The 17408-nt window shown below is 38.2% G+C and overlaps 1 protein-coding gene and 1 pseudogene across 5 annotated transcripts in view; both read right to left on the bottom strand.

Annotated features, from left to right (window-relative positions):
- The window catches only part of LOC101743927 (brain tumor protein), a 486142-nt gene that overhangs the window by 248834 nt on the left and 219900 nt on the right, over positions 1-17408 (bottom strand). The window lies entirely within an intron of this gene.
- On the bottom strand, positions 3788-3914 carry LOC119629525 (U2 spliceosomal RNA; annotated as a pseudogene).

Raw genomic sequence — 17408 nt, 5'->3', positions numbered from 1 at the left:
CGCACACACGCATGCATACTATTTATTGTCAAACTTTTATTCTTGACGTCTGTTGTCAATTTGAAAATAGATTTAAATATTGTTTGTCTTTGTTAATATTTTTTATAGTGTAGCCTTGGCGAAATTTGTGATTATAGAAGTATAAAATACAATCTTAATTGTGTACAAACTTACAATTCCAATTAATTATAGTCGAATTTCGACTACTGCGGGACCTCTAGTTTGTTTTAGCTACATCAACAGCGATCCTGTCATCAAACATTCTTAGCTACTCACTTAATTCTTAGTTACTATCTGTGACCTTGCTCGTTCACGAAGCCCGCTATAGAAAGCAGAGTATTAGTATTATATACTCTTGACAATTGACATTGGCGAAATCTAAAAGGAAACGCTATAAACCTAAGAGATAGATAGATAACATTATAAGGTGATTTAGCCCGATAAGTAGTATAGTCTATACTAATATTATAAAGAGGAAAGATTTGTTTGTTTGTTTGTTTCGAATAGGCTCCGAAACTACTGGACCGATTTGAAAAATTCTTTTTCCATTAGAAGCCGACATTGTCCCTGATGAACATAGGCTACTTTTTAAATTTTTTTTTTAATTTTTTTTTTTGGTTTCATTTGTGTTTTAATGTTTCCGAAGCGAAGCGAGGGCGGGTCGCTAGTTGATGTATAAAATAATATGTGCGTATTGTGTTGCTTTTGTTTTTTTGTAATTTAAATTTCTAAATTTCTCTTCTTGTTCACTCTCTACTTATATGTGATTTTGATTGTGGAAACATATTTGGTTATTGTTTTAGCTATATATTTTTAAAATATTATATGTTTGTATTGTACTGTTTGTTTCCCAAATAAATATATAAATAAATTTTATAAAAAAAATTATAGTCAATTATTTCTTTAGATATTCGGTTGGTGATTTTCTTCTTAAGCGATTACAGATATGGAACAAAAACCATCTGTTTCTCATGTCCGTGTTTGTTTTTCTGTAGTGTATGCGTTCGCATTTTATTTGTCCATTGAACTTCAATGCAGAGTTCTCGGTAATGCTTCGGCTATGGTTTCTGGCACAGCACTAACAAATCACGACAGGCGGGACCGTAAGTGGTTTCAAAAAATGAATATTGTACTTTATAATATATTTCGATAAGTAAAAAATTGGTGTAAGAATTTTTTGTATTCTAATTATCCAATGGCGGATCCAGGGGGGGGGGGGGGTCATGGGGGTCATGACCACCCCCTGAGCTGGTTCCAGGACTTAGGTGGACCACTAATTGAATATAATGATTTTATTTATATATTTTGTCACCATACAGATTTTATGTAACTACATACCTTCAATATTTAATTAATTTAATATAATAATATAATAAATTTGTATAATGGCAAACGCTCGGGAACGAACGCATCTAAATTTCACTATGTGACCCCCTCCTGGCGCCAAAGCTGGATCCGCCCTTGTGATTATCACAGACTAATTCTTGTACGTAATATTTTAATGGCATTACCACATATTTTACAACAAACAATGAGATACGGCCAGTCTATTATTTGTTATTGATGCAAATTACCCAAACGGGAATGAGGGGATTATCCTGGTTTCAATTGCGTTTTAATTAATAGTTAATAATGGGTTTTAGATTATCCGTATCTGTGACATGCAATGGATAATAATGATTGCGGATTAATTTCGGGACATCGTTTTTAGTATCGATACATTGTCGAGCACGATATTAATGATATGAGGATTATAGACGAAATAGGATATATTCGTCATACAGCAGTAGTGATGAATTTAACTAGTTCACTAAGTGTTTCCGATCCGATGGTATATTCTGGGAAGAACTGCTCTTGCTAGGGCTAGTGTCATCAAATTGGCCAGATCAGAGTCCCGTTAGCTCACATACTCCATTCAGAGAGTGTAGCACAACATTTTGAGGTTACTAAAATAGGTTTAAAAAATAAATAAATTAATAGTCCCGTAAGTTTGTGTTTTGTAAATCCTTCGATCAGCAATAGTAACTAACCTTTTGATGTTACTAAAATAGGCTTAAAAAATAAATAAATGAATAGTCTCGTAAGTTTGAGCTTAGTAAATCGTTAGTATTGTTGATCAAAGGGTAATCCAATACGATTTCACTTAGATGTTGTGAATTAAGAACGTTGTGTGATAAAATTCCCAGCCCACGGAATTAGCAAATTGACTTAACTAGACTTACTGTCATTAGACATGTATGCAGCCACTCATACCTTGCATAGTGAAGCAGTCATGCGTTATGGAGTGAAGTATGGGTGAGATGTTGGACAAAGCTATTTGGGATTCCGAACTCATGTTCAAAGGGGGTAGGCATTCCGTTGTGACGTCAACAGCTTCTTTTCGAAAAAAACTTTGTTTTGATACACGAACCGTTAAGTAAAAAAATTTTCTATAATACTATAATAGAGTTCTAACAAGGACGGGAAATTGTAACAAAATTGTCTTCGACTACTATCGATGCGAACTTGTTACTTACGATAAATAACTTCGAAAAATGTTGTGAAAGTATTCTTTCTGTTGATTTGGATTCGTTGCTTTATTGTAGGGTAAGAGTTTTCAAATGCTGCACTGTTACCTAAATTGAAATAAGACTAAACTACATCATCATCATTATCCTGCCCTTCTCCCAGTCACCTGGGGTCGGCGCAACATGTTTTCTCCTTCCACACTCTTCTATCATATACCATTCCTTCGCTCACTCTTCTCTTACCCATATCGTCTTTCACGCAATCCATCCACTTCTTCTTAGGTCTACCTCTTCCTCTATATCCTTCCACATTCATAGTTAACATTTTCTTACCAACCTCATTTTCATTTCGTCTCATCACATGTCCATACCATCCTTCCCAAACGCGCACTTCTCAGGTACTCTGTCACAGGTGCCACTTTCAGACTTCCTCTAGCATATTCATTCCGTATTCTATCCACTCTCGTTACTTTACACATTCGCATCTCTGCTGCATGCAATCGCCTTTCATCCGCCTAAGACTGAACTACAATCTACCCATAAATGGATAACGATATTTATTTTTTCTCTTCTTATACTTTTTCTCTATTTATTCGCTGGTAGCTTAAGCAATTCTAGTTACGCTCGGACGTTTAGATGACCTCACAAGCTCAACTAGAGAGTTCGCTTACACCAACCCCAGCACAAGCAGTGCTTCGCAGAATCTACTATTGGATCGGAATCGTGACCCGCTGAGGAGATGCGGCGAGAAACTCAGTTGGCGAGTGTGATTATATTCAAATGCGTAATCATGAAATGCTAAATATGTACAACATGAAACACAATAAGAAACGCAAAATTAAACCTTAAAATGAGTTTTGAATAATTTATGCGACTCGCGAAATAATAGTTTTGCGTTGAATTAATCTGTCTAGCAAATAAATGTAATGTTACATACTTAATTATATAATACCAATACCGGTACTATCACAAAGCTGTCAGCATCAATGTAATGTTAAATAGCTGATCTTCGTCAACGACTAATGAACTGTCGCAGATCGGTCGTAGCCACAGTGTAAACACAAACAGTGTGTTTAAAATTACGAATGGCACAATTACAATTAATAGATGTATTGTGAGTGCGTATGCAGTTTTTATATCGAGGGGTAAAAGGTTATTTGGTTGAAGCGACATTTCGGCTTAATACGCGACATTTATCTTTGTAATTAAAGGTCGTTTTTTTTTTGGTATTAGCAACAACAATTCGATGTTTTTAATTGAACTTGAATGAAGCTTATTACGATATTTTTTTCAATTTAAAAAAAAAAAAACTCTAAATGTCTTTCCTGTAAAGTTGCAAAAAAAACCCAAATAGCTGAAAAGAACAGATACTACACTTTGATCTTAGCCAAAAGGCCGAGAAGCGATGGGTCTAATAAAAAAAAAAAAAACCTGGTTCTAATAAAGAATAAAAAAAAGAAAAAAACCCAAATAGCTTTTCACGCCTCGATATCATTTGTTTTACGTTTGTTTCGGAAGTTTAAATTCTCGAAATTAATTTTAAAACGTCACCTCTACTAAGAATACGTTCTATGTAAGGTTCATTATGTAAATTGTATGTACATAGACGGTCTATTTGCGCTGGATAGCCTTTACAAATTGGGTCCGCGGTCGATTCTCATTGAGAGCTCACTCGATGAGCTAGGTACGTTTGTTGATTACAATCATAATTCATTAGTGCTTCGAAAGGTTTTAAATATATATTGCTTATATGGGTGGCTGGGCTCACAGCCCACCTGGTGTTAAGTGGTTACTGGAGCCCATAGACATCTACAACGTAAATGCGCCACCCACCTTGAGATATGAGTTCTAAGGTCTCAGTTCGCTGGGCATTTAAAATTAACATTATTATTTATTGTCATTATTATTAGGGAGTCCAACATTCATATAAATATTAGCCTATCCATTAAGTACATGTATTTTCTACATGGATACCAAGTTTCAAGTCAATCGGATACATGGTTTAGTAATTACTAGATGATAACGCCATCTTGTTGTATCTTTAAGGCGGTTAGTTGCTCTCAATTAAGAAAAATAGTATTATTATTCGCCAATAGATGTCGGGAAGAGTTGATTATTGAAAACACGGATAAAACAACATTTTCTGAAAATAAATCGTAGCTAGATCGATTTATCGCTCCGAAATCCCCTGTATACTAAATTTTATGAAAATCTTTGGAGCCGTTTCCGAGATTCAGATTATATATATACAAGAATTGCTCGTTTAAAGATATAAGATAACGGAATATCCGTAAAAACTACTGTAGATTTATATATTAGTATAGATTACATTTCCATTAGAAATTTCATTTCGGAAGAATTGTACGACAAAGAAGAGTAAGGTTTTTTTTAAAGAAAAAAAAAACAGCATATTTTATAATGCATCATCCATTTGCAGCATCCTTCAATATAATTCGGAGCGCGCCGACAGGTTGCCCGATGGCTTATGACGTGCTCTATCGCTTTTAGTAAAGATGTGCTTTTTTGTGTGTGGTACAAGCTTTAATTGTGTCCCGAGAGAAATATATAAATCGCTTCCAGACGTACGCTACTCGAGATGCTTTGTTTAGAATGAGCTAGATGTCGGGCTAATTCTAAAATAATTACTGGTAGTAGGACTTCTTTCGATTGCTAGTTGCGGGGACGCCTGGTGCTCGACACTAAGGTCCTGTGGGGTGGTGGTGCGCTGTGGCTCCGGTGCGCCCCTCACGAGTAGTGGAGATGAGAGGGAAAAAAATCCCTAATGGCAAATCCCGCCCAACGTAACATTGGGGTGCGAGCCGGCGAAGGTGGGCCTATGGCGCGCACGTGGCGGTACCTGGGCCCCCGCCCAGCCAGAGTGGAGAAGCTCGTTGGGGTTTAGTCGGTAGTCGTTAAGCTGGGCGTGTTTGGCGAGAGCCGAACTGAGCCCAGCGCGCCTTTCTAAAGACGTAGTTTCCTATGACTAACCTCGGTTCGCGACCTCTCCCTCTTTTTCCACTGGAGGCGCGGATTCCGACATAACCAGGTTCGACCCCCGTCGGCAGGGTATCCGTAAAGTCTGGGAATCCAGCCGGGAAGGCAGTCGTTGTAACTATACTGAGACCTTAGAACTTACATCTCAAGATGGGTGGCGCATTTACTGCTTTACAGCACAAATAGGCAGGGCGGTGGTACCTACCCGCGCGGACTCACAAGAGGTCCTACCACCAGTAATTACGCAAATTATAATTATGCGAGTTTCACTTTTATTGCACGATGTTACCCCTTCACCGTGTTAGTCAATCGTGAACATTTGTTGAGTACGTATTTCATTAGAAAAATTGGTACCCGCCTGCGGGATTCGAACACCGGTGCATCGCTCAACACGAATGCACCGGACATCTTATCCGTTAGGCCACGACGACTTCAAGTCTGCGTAATTCACGCTACCGCTCTTCGATTGAGGCGTTCCTTAGAGGCCCCTCAGCCGTCTTGCCGACACCCTCGTTTTCAATATCAATAATCAAATCCGACCGCTCCAACAAAGCGATGAATCAAGTTTAACTTTGTTATTTCACTCGCTTCAGTATATTTTGATACGGAATATAAAAAGAAAAAAGATGGCGATTTTATTTACTATCATGTAAAATGAGTTCGATTTTATTATTATTAAATCTTTATCTGAGTAAAGAAACCGTACATTTTGTTAGTAAGTATTATTTATAGATATAGGGAAGGACCAATGGGCAAAAGAAGAAGAGTCCGAACAAGGAGATGGATGGATGAAATAATAGCAACAAAAAGAAAAGAATGGAGAAACAAAGCCAAAAATAGGGAAGAGTGGAGTAAGCTGGAGGAGGCCTATACAGGAAGTGGGGTTCCAATAGCATAAGTTCTTATTTGTAATTTTTATTCAAAAAGGTGTTTTCTTTTTTTTTGGAAATAAAATGGGCCTATTATTATTATTATTACTTAGATAATGTTAGTAACTTAAAAACCTAGCACATTATTATTGTTACGCTCGTAAGAGTAACGCCATCTATCGCCTAATAGTTGATCGAATATCGAAGGTTCTAGTAGCATCTAGAACGCTCGAGAAGTACAACGCCATCTATTGTCAGATAGCGGGAAAACAATACTAGAGATGTGTGGAATATTCTCGATAATCGTTGTGGTATAAGCTATAAAAGCGCTGTAGGGATGGCATGCAGTCAGTCAGTAATCGGAACTACTCGAAGCGAAACAGCGAACGGATCACCTAAAGCGAAGCAAAAGAAGCGAATTGAGAATTTTCAAGTGTTTGTGAAGTGTTTTAAGTATTCTAAGTGTTGAATACAGTGTTAACTTGTAATTCGGTAGAATTTTATTTATCCCGTACCCCAGTGCGTAACATAACAACTACCTGACTACGTATTATAACTTTTTTTTGAGTCTTTCCCAAGTGCCTGCCACAAAGGCTATTTATTAATTAGCAGTTCCTTGATAACGCTCGATATGATGTTCAGAAGACTGTTGACACTGTCACACACTCGACGCAATAACCAATTTTTAACACGTTTTTATTTACTAGTTCTGTATCTATCTTGACACATTGCCAGAAAGAGAGGCGATAATTTAGAAAAGCTGCTGGTAACAGGCAACATATGCGGAAGAACGCCCAGAGGCCTTGGGCAATGCGCTAATTCTTCGTGTCTTAGGTCGTGCTACATCATCGTTGTGGAATCTATGACTCAGTCGTTGTACACCACAATTGAGACTGCTTATCCGACCCGCAATGGGGCAAAGCAAAGCCGCCGTCGCCAGATACATGTCTAGTCGGATCCCTCAGATTCACCCTCGGTGCTATTAGGACCCTCAAGCATCAATCGCCGTCCTCGTCAAACTCCTCAAACATGACGATCGACGATCAGACTAACCCATAGACAAAACACACTGAGTTTGTAGCCGGACATTCTCAGTGGGTCGCAATTTCGATTCTGTGGTAGATTCTGCGAAGCACTGCTCTTGTTAGGGCTAGTGTTAGGCGTAGCTAGAATAGTCTGGCTACCAGCGAATAAGTAGGGAAAAAATATAATTGATACCACGGCCTAATATCTCAAGGTTAGTGGCAATGAAATGAGAATTTAGAACAATAAAAAAGATCGTCTTTCAGGAGCGATAAGATATTTTGTAGCTACATAATTAAGCAAAGACGTGTACGTCCTTATTGAATTATCGTTAAGTGTCCTCATAATTAATTTATCTTATTAACGTTATTGTAAGATAAATCTTCGGGATATTCTTTTTGTCTTAATATCGGAGACGTTGGATTTATTCATTTAGCTTATGTTGGTAGTTGATTCAATTTGTGATTCGTAATCTGATTAGTTTTTGTAGTGAATAAGTTTTTACCAGTTGATCATATTGCAGTAGTAATAGAAGAGTTGAGTTTGTTTATTCTTTGTTTGTCAAACGATTTTTTGTTTTCTTTTGTTTACTAGTATTAGATAAGTTTCTTTGTTAATAAAACTATATTCTCACCTTTACCAAAAAATATGTGATTTTTTTTTTCTTTTTATTAGATGTGTGGACGAGCTCACAGCCCAGCTGATGTTAAGTGGTTACTGGAGCCCATAGACATCTACAACGTAAATGCGTCACCCACCTTGAGATAAGTTCTAAGGTCTCAGTATAGTTACAACGGCTACTCCGCCATTCAAACTGAAACGCATTACTGCTTCACGGCAGAAATAGGCAGGGTGGTGGTACCTACCCGCGCGGACTCACAAGAGGTCCTACCATCAGTAGGACCATAACATAACATAAGTAAAAATGAAATAAATAGAATTAGTGAGTCTAAATTATAAGGTGTAAAATGGTGATTATAGTTGAATTTTGACCACACTATCGAACACTAATAGGCATATCAATACTTGTAATGGAAGTTAATATTTCAGGACCCCCCATGCAAATTGAAGGTAGTTGTCTAATAGCCCGCTGAGTTTCTCGTCGGATCTTCTCAGCGGATATCGATTCCAATCCAGTAGTAGATACATATGCGAAATTGCTGTTTTTAACTTTCCTATATCCTTCTGAGGAGTTCGTTTTGTTTGCAAATCCCACCTCTCCTGCCCGAGTGCATGCTCGTCCATTAGTCTTGGAGAAGGTGGAAAGACTTCTGGACTAGTCACAGTCCCTCCACCCCAAAAAAATCTAGCAAATACACCGCTCGTTTCTTCAAAGCTATTTACACTACATGTCAGGTGATTTTTATTTGTGTTACATTGCGTGTTTGCAATACGCCTTAACCCTCACAACGTATTTTTTTTCTATTACGTCAAAACACAAGGGAACGTTTTCAATATACCCCGTACAAACGGTTGGCTTTTAATATTCGATTGTATATTTTTCAACGGGCGAATCATAAAAGAGAAATCACGTACAAACAGAAGCCATATTTCAAAGCGGCGTCGATGCTGGAAGCGTTGGAAGTAACGACGCGAGTTAGTCGTGTGACGATCGTGAAAAATGTACGTAAATTGAGTGAAAATATTTACTTCAATTTGTTTACTGAGATTCATATCATCAATACGCTTTTATTAACTTCAGACGTATGTATTTTAATGAGTAAGTATGTTAATAGATAAGTATATGCCACAGTATCTTAATATGTAACGGAATTTTTGAACTTGATTTTGACTCCCATCAAAACGTCGGATTAACTCAAAATTGGATCGATCGATCTGAATCAGGATATTATCAAAATATCCCTTCTACCATATCTGTTCATAAAATATTCATAACTACTGATACCATGCACCCCACGCTTTTTTTTACAATAAAATCATTTTTTTTTCAATTTTTTGGTTGGAGTTTTATAAAAGCGTATTTTGTTAGTTTTTTTTTTAACTATTATTTATTTTTTGTTAGTTCTCGTTTAAATTGACTTTAGACGCGTGTAATTGTGCCAGTGATTCCGTGAATTGTTTTACGCATCAGACTAATTGAAGATACGAGTGGATGAAGGGGTTAAGTACCATTTTTAAGATTTTTGAGTTTTTACATTGAATAAAGGTATTTTTCTTCCTGTTCGTACACTCTTGACAGAGTGGTCGTGGTCATGCATCAGTCGGATCCTGCGATACCGATGCTCTCGCGATGCAACGCCATGTGGCACGGTGCTTCGCAGAGTGAGAGCGATCGTTTATGTTGGAGTGAGTTACAAATTTTATGAGGTCGGTCCATCGTGTTGGAGATCGTCCGCGAGATATTTGCCCTCGACTTTCCTTTGCTCCACCAACCGCTCAACGGAGTCCTCATTACGAGTGATGTGCCCGAAGAACTTGAGGATCCGTATTTGAACTGTTGACGATAGTCTCTCCTAGAGTCAACGTATTATGTGCCTGTAAACCATATTAGAACTTAAAACTCCGGGTTTAAAGGCTATTTATAGAAATTGCAGGTGATGAAGGATTTATGTACGAAGAAAAAGTACAAGTAAAAAAAGATTGTTGACCGTTTTGTCAAATTGTATTACATATATCCCCTTCGTCCACTCACGTCTTCACGTCAAAGCTCAAAAACTCGAATTTCGCTTAAGGCACCCCAAAACAAGAAGGGCCAGCGAATACCTACCAATTACAAAAGGCTGTCGTGTACAACGCAACTGGCGTACGGGATTCGATTCAGACCGGGCTCCTAAATAAATAAACAAAATGAAACAGCGTCCTGATTTCGCCATTCATACGATGAATCGGGCAATTTCGTTGCGGGCCCATTCGGCTTCGGCGTTTGTGAACATCTTTTGTGTCATTGAGAAGGTCTGGCGTTTGTGTCCGCATGGTCACGCAATCGTCCGGTATGAATTTCGTATTCCGGACAAAGCGAATAAATTTAATTTTAGATTCTGTCGAGTGAATGTTGCGGTGGTGGTTTTGAAAAAAAAAAGCTTGTAATGTAATAATTTTCAACAAGGAATCTCCTAATGCCGCCATGCCATAACCAAATTTGACTGGCTCTCTCTCTCTCTCTCTTCAATCGGTCCCTCATTGCTGAAGATCGTGACTCCGTCAACTAGGTGTCTCCATCGATCCCGTTCTGTAACTTTGGTCCGACCATCGTTTGGGACCTCTACCCCTAGGCCTTTTCCCTCGATTTTACCGGTCCACCACAAGGCATTCCAAATTTGACTCTACATGAAGTTATGGCTATACATAGTCAATCTGTAAAAACGCGTGTACCACTCGGGGACTGCCGCTGTAAAGCTATTACATAGCATTTTTTTTCAACTTATGCAATTATAATTAGACAATAATAATTTAATATTAAAACAAAAATAAAATAAGACTACGCTATATTTATAAAAATTAACAAAAGCAAAACATTAACTGTCCCCTTCACACTCATAAGCTAGGCCGCGCAAGAGAGAGATGGGCAGACTTTTCATGATGAGCATGCAGTGCGACGTCACGCCGCGCGCTTATTTACAAACACTACAAGCGCAACGTGTGAATGTGTTGAACGCGAGCTACATGGTAGGCGGAGTGGGAGATGTTAGGTTTTATTTTCGTTACGAAATTTCTTGATTCGGTCGCCGCGCTCAAAGCCCGCGATAAAAGCTATGCAATAGCTTAACAACGAAACGGTGTAACTGACATCACGTTTAAATTTTAAAACAATGCTACATATTTTCATATGTAACTCAATGTTTTGATAGTGTCGGTTGCTGTGTTATCACAGCTGACAGACATAATGTGGTATTGTTATGTCAATACAGTAAGTGGATCACTTGAAACAGCTAGGTCAAGAGCATGTCGCCTAACTACAATGACCCAACCATGCGTAACCCAGTGCCTAAATCTCAACACCAGAAAAAAAAACAAAAATAATTGAAAGAAGACATCCGTCCCCGAATTTCAGAGGTCTCTGGCTACATACAGTTTACGAGTGTCATAAAACCCGATAATATACTTAGCGGGATATGTGCGTGATCGAAATATGTAGGGCCGTGTCTATTTATTTGTTACAATGTTGAATGGATAGAAAGAATTTAGGTCTTTTTTTTTTAAAGGGATTTTTTGACCTGGTAACTAATACCTTTGGGTCAAGTCTTATTTTAATTTTAATGAAAACTGCACTATCACTTATTTATATATGACACATGGTCATATGAAATGAGATGATATGGGATGAAATATAATCTCAGTAAAATGGTGGATATTTACGGGGACTTTTTCAGTGGACTTTTTGGACGATCTCGAGAAGTTACGTCCAGCAGCTTTGTTTTATTTTCCCAAATTTGTGGACTTTCACAAATACTAAAAAGCCAATAAATCACTGTTATTACACATTTATACCTGAAGAAACACCAAATAGACAAAATAAAACAAATCACACAATTTCACTCCTCGCGTTTCCGCCAAAAAGTCATTTAGGTTTTCGTCACAACCAAGTACCTAGTAATGATTAAAAAGTTTCGGTAAAATCGTGGCTGTACGTAATATTAATACCTTCGCTTTTAACAGAAATATGATAACTCATAATATGTCATTACCTTCAAGTTGTACGGAATATTATTTAAAAACTGGGTATTTTAATAATAACACAGTTTTTAAAACTTTAAATTTAAAAACATATAATTATGATATCTTATTCAGATGTATATAACATATAAAATCTAAAATTATTTTAAGGAATAGCAGACTTAATACAAAAATTTCAAAGATAAAAAATAATCCAAAAACACAAAGCATTCTTTTATTTGTCACGTGCTGTAACTGAACTCTTTTGAATAACAATGAACTGTGAAATACGAATCGATTGTGACGTCACAAGATGGTAATCTTATCTTGGTAGTGTCCCCGTTCGCTCTACGTTCCAAGCCTCACAGGGCACTCCACTCGGAACCTTTGTCGAAGGTTTTGAGGTCGTCGTGGCCTAAAGGATAAGACGTCCGGTGCATTCGTATGCAGCGATGCACCGGTGTTCGAATCCCGCAGGCGGGTACCAATTTTTCAAATGAAATACGTACTTAACAAATGTTCACGATTGACTTCCACGGTGAAGGGTTAGCATCGTGTAATAAAAATCAAACCCGCAAAATTATAATATGCGTAATTACTGGTGGTAGGACATTTTGTGAGTCCGTACGGATAGGTACTTCCCTATTTCTGCCGTGAAGCAGTAATGCGTTTCAGTTTGAAGGATGAAGCAATCGTTGTGCTATAAAAACTGAGACCTTAGAACTCATATCTCAAGGTAGGTGGCGGCACTTATGTTGTAGATGTCTATGGGCTCCGGTAAGTACTTAGCATAAGTTGGACGGTGAACTCATCCACAGCCCTAAGCAATAATAATATAAAAATTGGTATGTTCCTTAAAAATATTTTTTTAAACTGTCTTTACTAGTGTATAATGACTTCTAGAAGTAAACCGTATATTGGGCACGTACGGAAACTCTATTACGACATCAATAACGTACATATATTTATGGTGTCGTAAACCGAACTAATATATAGTATAGGCGAACGGGCTTGTTTATTTGCGTCATATTATGGCTCTATCTCTAGATAAGGGGTTTTATCAGGCAACGGTTACTATGTAGCTTTCGAAGCTTTCGCCGGGAATTCGTGCATCGGATTGTATTTGTCAGTGAAAGTTCTGGTGTTGTTAGGGCGTATGGTGAGCCTTTATGGGCAGTATCCACCACTCTATTTTTGAAGCTAAACAATACAATGCTGCGTTCATTTTTGAAGGGCGGCATTAGCATATTTAGAGGCCTCAATTGGAGATTTTGGACCTTATTTCTCAAATGGGTACAGTGTCTACGCCAACCGGCTCTAGTAACACTGCGGTCATGAGTTCTTCTACGCATCAAGTGTAATAAAAATTACACTTCAAAACATACTATAGTTCTAAGATGGAATATAGGAGGTCACAATAATTTTTTTTTGGCATGCGTTCGAACATCGCTTATAAGTTGGATTAAAAAATCAGTACAGTCGATAGATATCTATAGATGTTAGGATGATATTTTTACAGTAAAATTCATCCAATGCATTGACACACACTATTACATATTTGACGGGTTCTCACCTCGATTTTCGCTATTCAAGAGTTCTCGAAAATTCGGAGCTGTTGCAAGCGCTTTGATCACTGATAGTTGCAACTATTTCATACGTTTAGTCACAGTTTTAGCTGAGAATGTAACAATTACTATTTTCGTAAAATTCAAGTCTCTTGAAAACATGATTTTAGGGTACGATTAATTTTAATTGGCTCACACGCAATTTAAATCTATAGACACAGTCCACTGAGTATCTCGCCGGATCTTCTCAGTGGGTCGCGTTTCCAATCCGATGGTAGATGCTGCGAAGCACTGCTCTTGCTAGGGTCAGTGTTAGCAACACTCCGGTTTGAGCCCCGTGAGTGCACCTACATGTTAGGGCGAAGCTGACATAGCCTCTCAAGGCCATCAGCGTAGGTAGGATAAAAAAAAGGAATTCTGATCTTAAATAGATACCAGATTGTATGAACACCGTTAAATGTATGCCATTGCTTAGCTAGAGATACAAAGTCATATTCTCTGGTGCATTGGACTAATTTCGATCGCCTTTTAGGCCGGCATCTACTCCGAGCACTGCGACACCAACTCGTGCGTGATTCACGTGATGCTCTGCCTCTATTGATAACACGAGTTTCTGTAACTATGATAAAAATTAGTTACGGTAATTTATATCGAGGGGTGAAAGGCTTAACATTCACATTTCTCTTAATACGCAACATTGACTTTTCTATTTTCTGGTATTAGCATCAACATTTCGATGTTTTTAATTGAACTTGAAGAGGCTTTTTATGTTACGATATTTTTTCAAAACTTTATACTTTAAACGGCTCTTCTGTAAAGTTGCGAATTGTCGTTTGGCTTTGGTTTACCAAAGCCTTTTTCACCTGTCGATATGGTTAAGGTGTCTTGAGAGCTGCATGGGTAACGTTGTAATTTGATTGGTGGGGCATACGTTGTACCATAGAAGTGAGACTTAGAACTCTTGTCGCCGTGTGGGTTTGGCATTAATGGCTTGATGTCTGCAGACTCGTTCGATAGTCTCAACCATAACAAAACGCTCCTACCAATTCCTCTGCTTGCCAACACTAGAATAAGCGGGTTTAAAAATATCTGTCTTCAGCAAACAGCTCGCGATTTCGAAGTGTAATTTAATGTCGACACGGCCCAATAGTTCACACTACCGCGACCCGACACGGTTCTTAGAGGAAGTTGTAAACGTGGAAACTTGCATGTAGTCGAAGTTTTATCGTCACACAAATATGTTGCTAAGCGTCCGTATCCACTTTTTTTCCTAGCCTTGAGAGGCTATTTCAGCTTCACCCTAACGTTTGTAGGTGAGCTCGCGGGGCTCAACCGGAGAGTTGCTAACACTGATCCTAGCAAGAGCAGTCCTTTGCAGAATCTACCACCGGATCGGAAACGCGACTGACTGAGAAAATCCGGCGAGAAACTCAGTGGGCTGTGTCTATCTATGGGTTAGTTCGCTCGTCGAGCTCTTCGTCACAAGCGACGGGTTCGACGAGGACGGTGACCGGATTGCTATGTGAAGATATTATTACCGACTAGCTGAACCCCGCGGTGTTACACGCGGGCGAAATTAGTCTAAAAAAGTAGCCTAAGTTACTCCTTATACTATCAGCTACCTATCAGTGAAAGTTCCGTCAAAATTGGTCCAGCCATTCCAGAGATTAGCCGGAACAAACAGACAGACAGACAGATAGACAAACATTTTTAAAAATACATTTTCGGTGTATGTACCGTTCGAGTTCTAAGATCTCAGCATAGTTACAACGGCTGCTCTACCGTTCAAACCGAAACGCATTACTGCTTCACAGGAGAAATAGGGAGGGTTGTGGTACCTACCCGCGCGGCTCACAAGAGGTTCTACCACCAGCAAATAGGATGCTTAGTTGATGTTAGATGCTTAGTTTTATAGATCAAATGAAATGAAGAGTTCACCTGTACAACGTAGAACCACTGCCTTCATTCACACAGTGCGTTTCCAGAGATTTTTTCTGTCCTCTACATACGCCATCTGCCTCATGCCGAATGGCATCAATGATTCTATAATCTATCACGCAATTCCACTGCTAAATTTTTAGAGTATGCGCTATTAAAAAGCAAGTGTCAAGTTAAAACGTTACTTAAAAATAGCAGTTAATCGTTTTTTTTTTTTTTATTGCTTAGATGTGTGGTCGAGCTCACAGTCCACCTGGTGTTAAGTGGTTACTGGAGCCCATAGACATCCACAACGTAAATGCGCCACCCACCTTGAGATATAAGTTCTAAGGTCTCAGTATAGTTACAACGGCTGTCCCACCCTTCAAACCGAAACGCATTACTGCTTCACGGCAGAAATAGGCAGGGCGGTGGTACCTACCCGTGCGGACTCACAAGAGGTCCTACCACCAGTAATGACGCAAATTATAATTTTGCGGGTTTCATTTTTATTACACGATGTTATTCCTTCACCGTGGAATTTTATTTAACTGTCGCTGCGTTATTCAAAAAACGTTAATCGTTAATAGTTGTAGCGTGCCACAATACATTAACACATTTTATTGTTCATTATTCTAATTAATTCTAACACGAAAGGAAGGCCTCGTTTTAATAGTTTTTCTTATTATCTTTATGTTTAAGAGCTGACCTATTTTATTTATCTATTTGAAAATGTTAAGATAGAATTAAAAAAAAAAAAGAATTAATTTATGAATAAGATTTATAGGTTACTTCATTGTTTCTCAAACTTTTAAAATTTTTACGGTAATAAACAAAAACTCGACAAGCATTTCAATAATTTTTTCACAAGTTAACTAATAAAATTTATGTAGATAACGAACGGTAAATAATGTATCCTTGGATGCTTTTTTTATTTTTATTGTTTTAGATGGGTGGACGAGCTCACAGCCCACCTGATGTTAAGTGGTTACTGGAACCCATAGACATCTACAACGTAAATGCGCCACCCACCTTGAGATATAAGTTCTAAGGTCTCAAGTATAGTTACAACGGCTGCCCCACCCTTCAAACTGAAACGCTAACCTAATATCTTTTATGCTTAACGTGCGAGCGAGATAGATATATGAAAGAGTTGTTCTGTAACGCAGCGAGATACGGGTCAGCACGTATCACGTTATAGTTATATTTAAAACGTAGCGTAGCCTTACAAAGCGCAGCGTAGCTCTATTAGAGCACCTTTTTGAAGTGAAACTTCCTTATCGGCGTTGGAAAAAAATTTACCGTCACATTTTTCGGTTACGCGTCACATTTTTCCGTTACGCGCCATCTTTTAATTAACGGCTGTATGTTCTGAAGTATGGATGCGCATTTGAGAAACCGACCTCATGTCTCAAGGTGGGTCACGGAATACATTTTGTAATTGCAATAATCCCAGGTAACCCACTTAATATCACGTGGACCGTGCTATTATTGTTATTACGTAAAATAATAGGAAGAAAAGTACCAGGGTATTATGATATCAAAGAGATGTATTATTATAACTTTACTCTGACGTACAGCCTTCTTTATTAATTAACGGCTGTATGTTCTGAAGTATGGATTCCGATTTGAGAAATTGACCTCATGTCTCCAGGTGGATTACGGAAATCATTTTGTAATTCCAATAATCTCAGGGAGCCCACTTAATAATATCACGTGGACCGTGCTATTTATTACTGTTATTACGTAAAATAATAGGAAGAAAAGTACCAGGGTATTATGATAGCAAAGAGATTTATTAATAATTAACGGCGGTATGTTCTGAAGCATGGTTTCGGATTTGAGAAATCGACCTCATGTCTCAAGGTGGGTCAAACTTCACGAACCTCAGGAACCCCATTTAACACCACGTGGACCGT

The sequence above is a fragment of the Bombyx mori genome, chromosome 14, assembly GCF_030269925.1.
Source record: "Bombyx mori chromosome 14, ASM3026992v2".
Taxonomy (NCBI): Eukaryota; Metazoa; Arthropoda; class Insecta; order Lepidoptera; family Bombycidae; genus Bombyx; species Bombyx mori.
The sequence above is the reverse complement of the archived record's forward strand: the minus strand, read 5'-3'. Positions and strand labels throughout refer to the sequence as shown.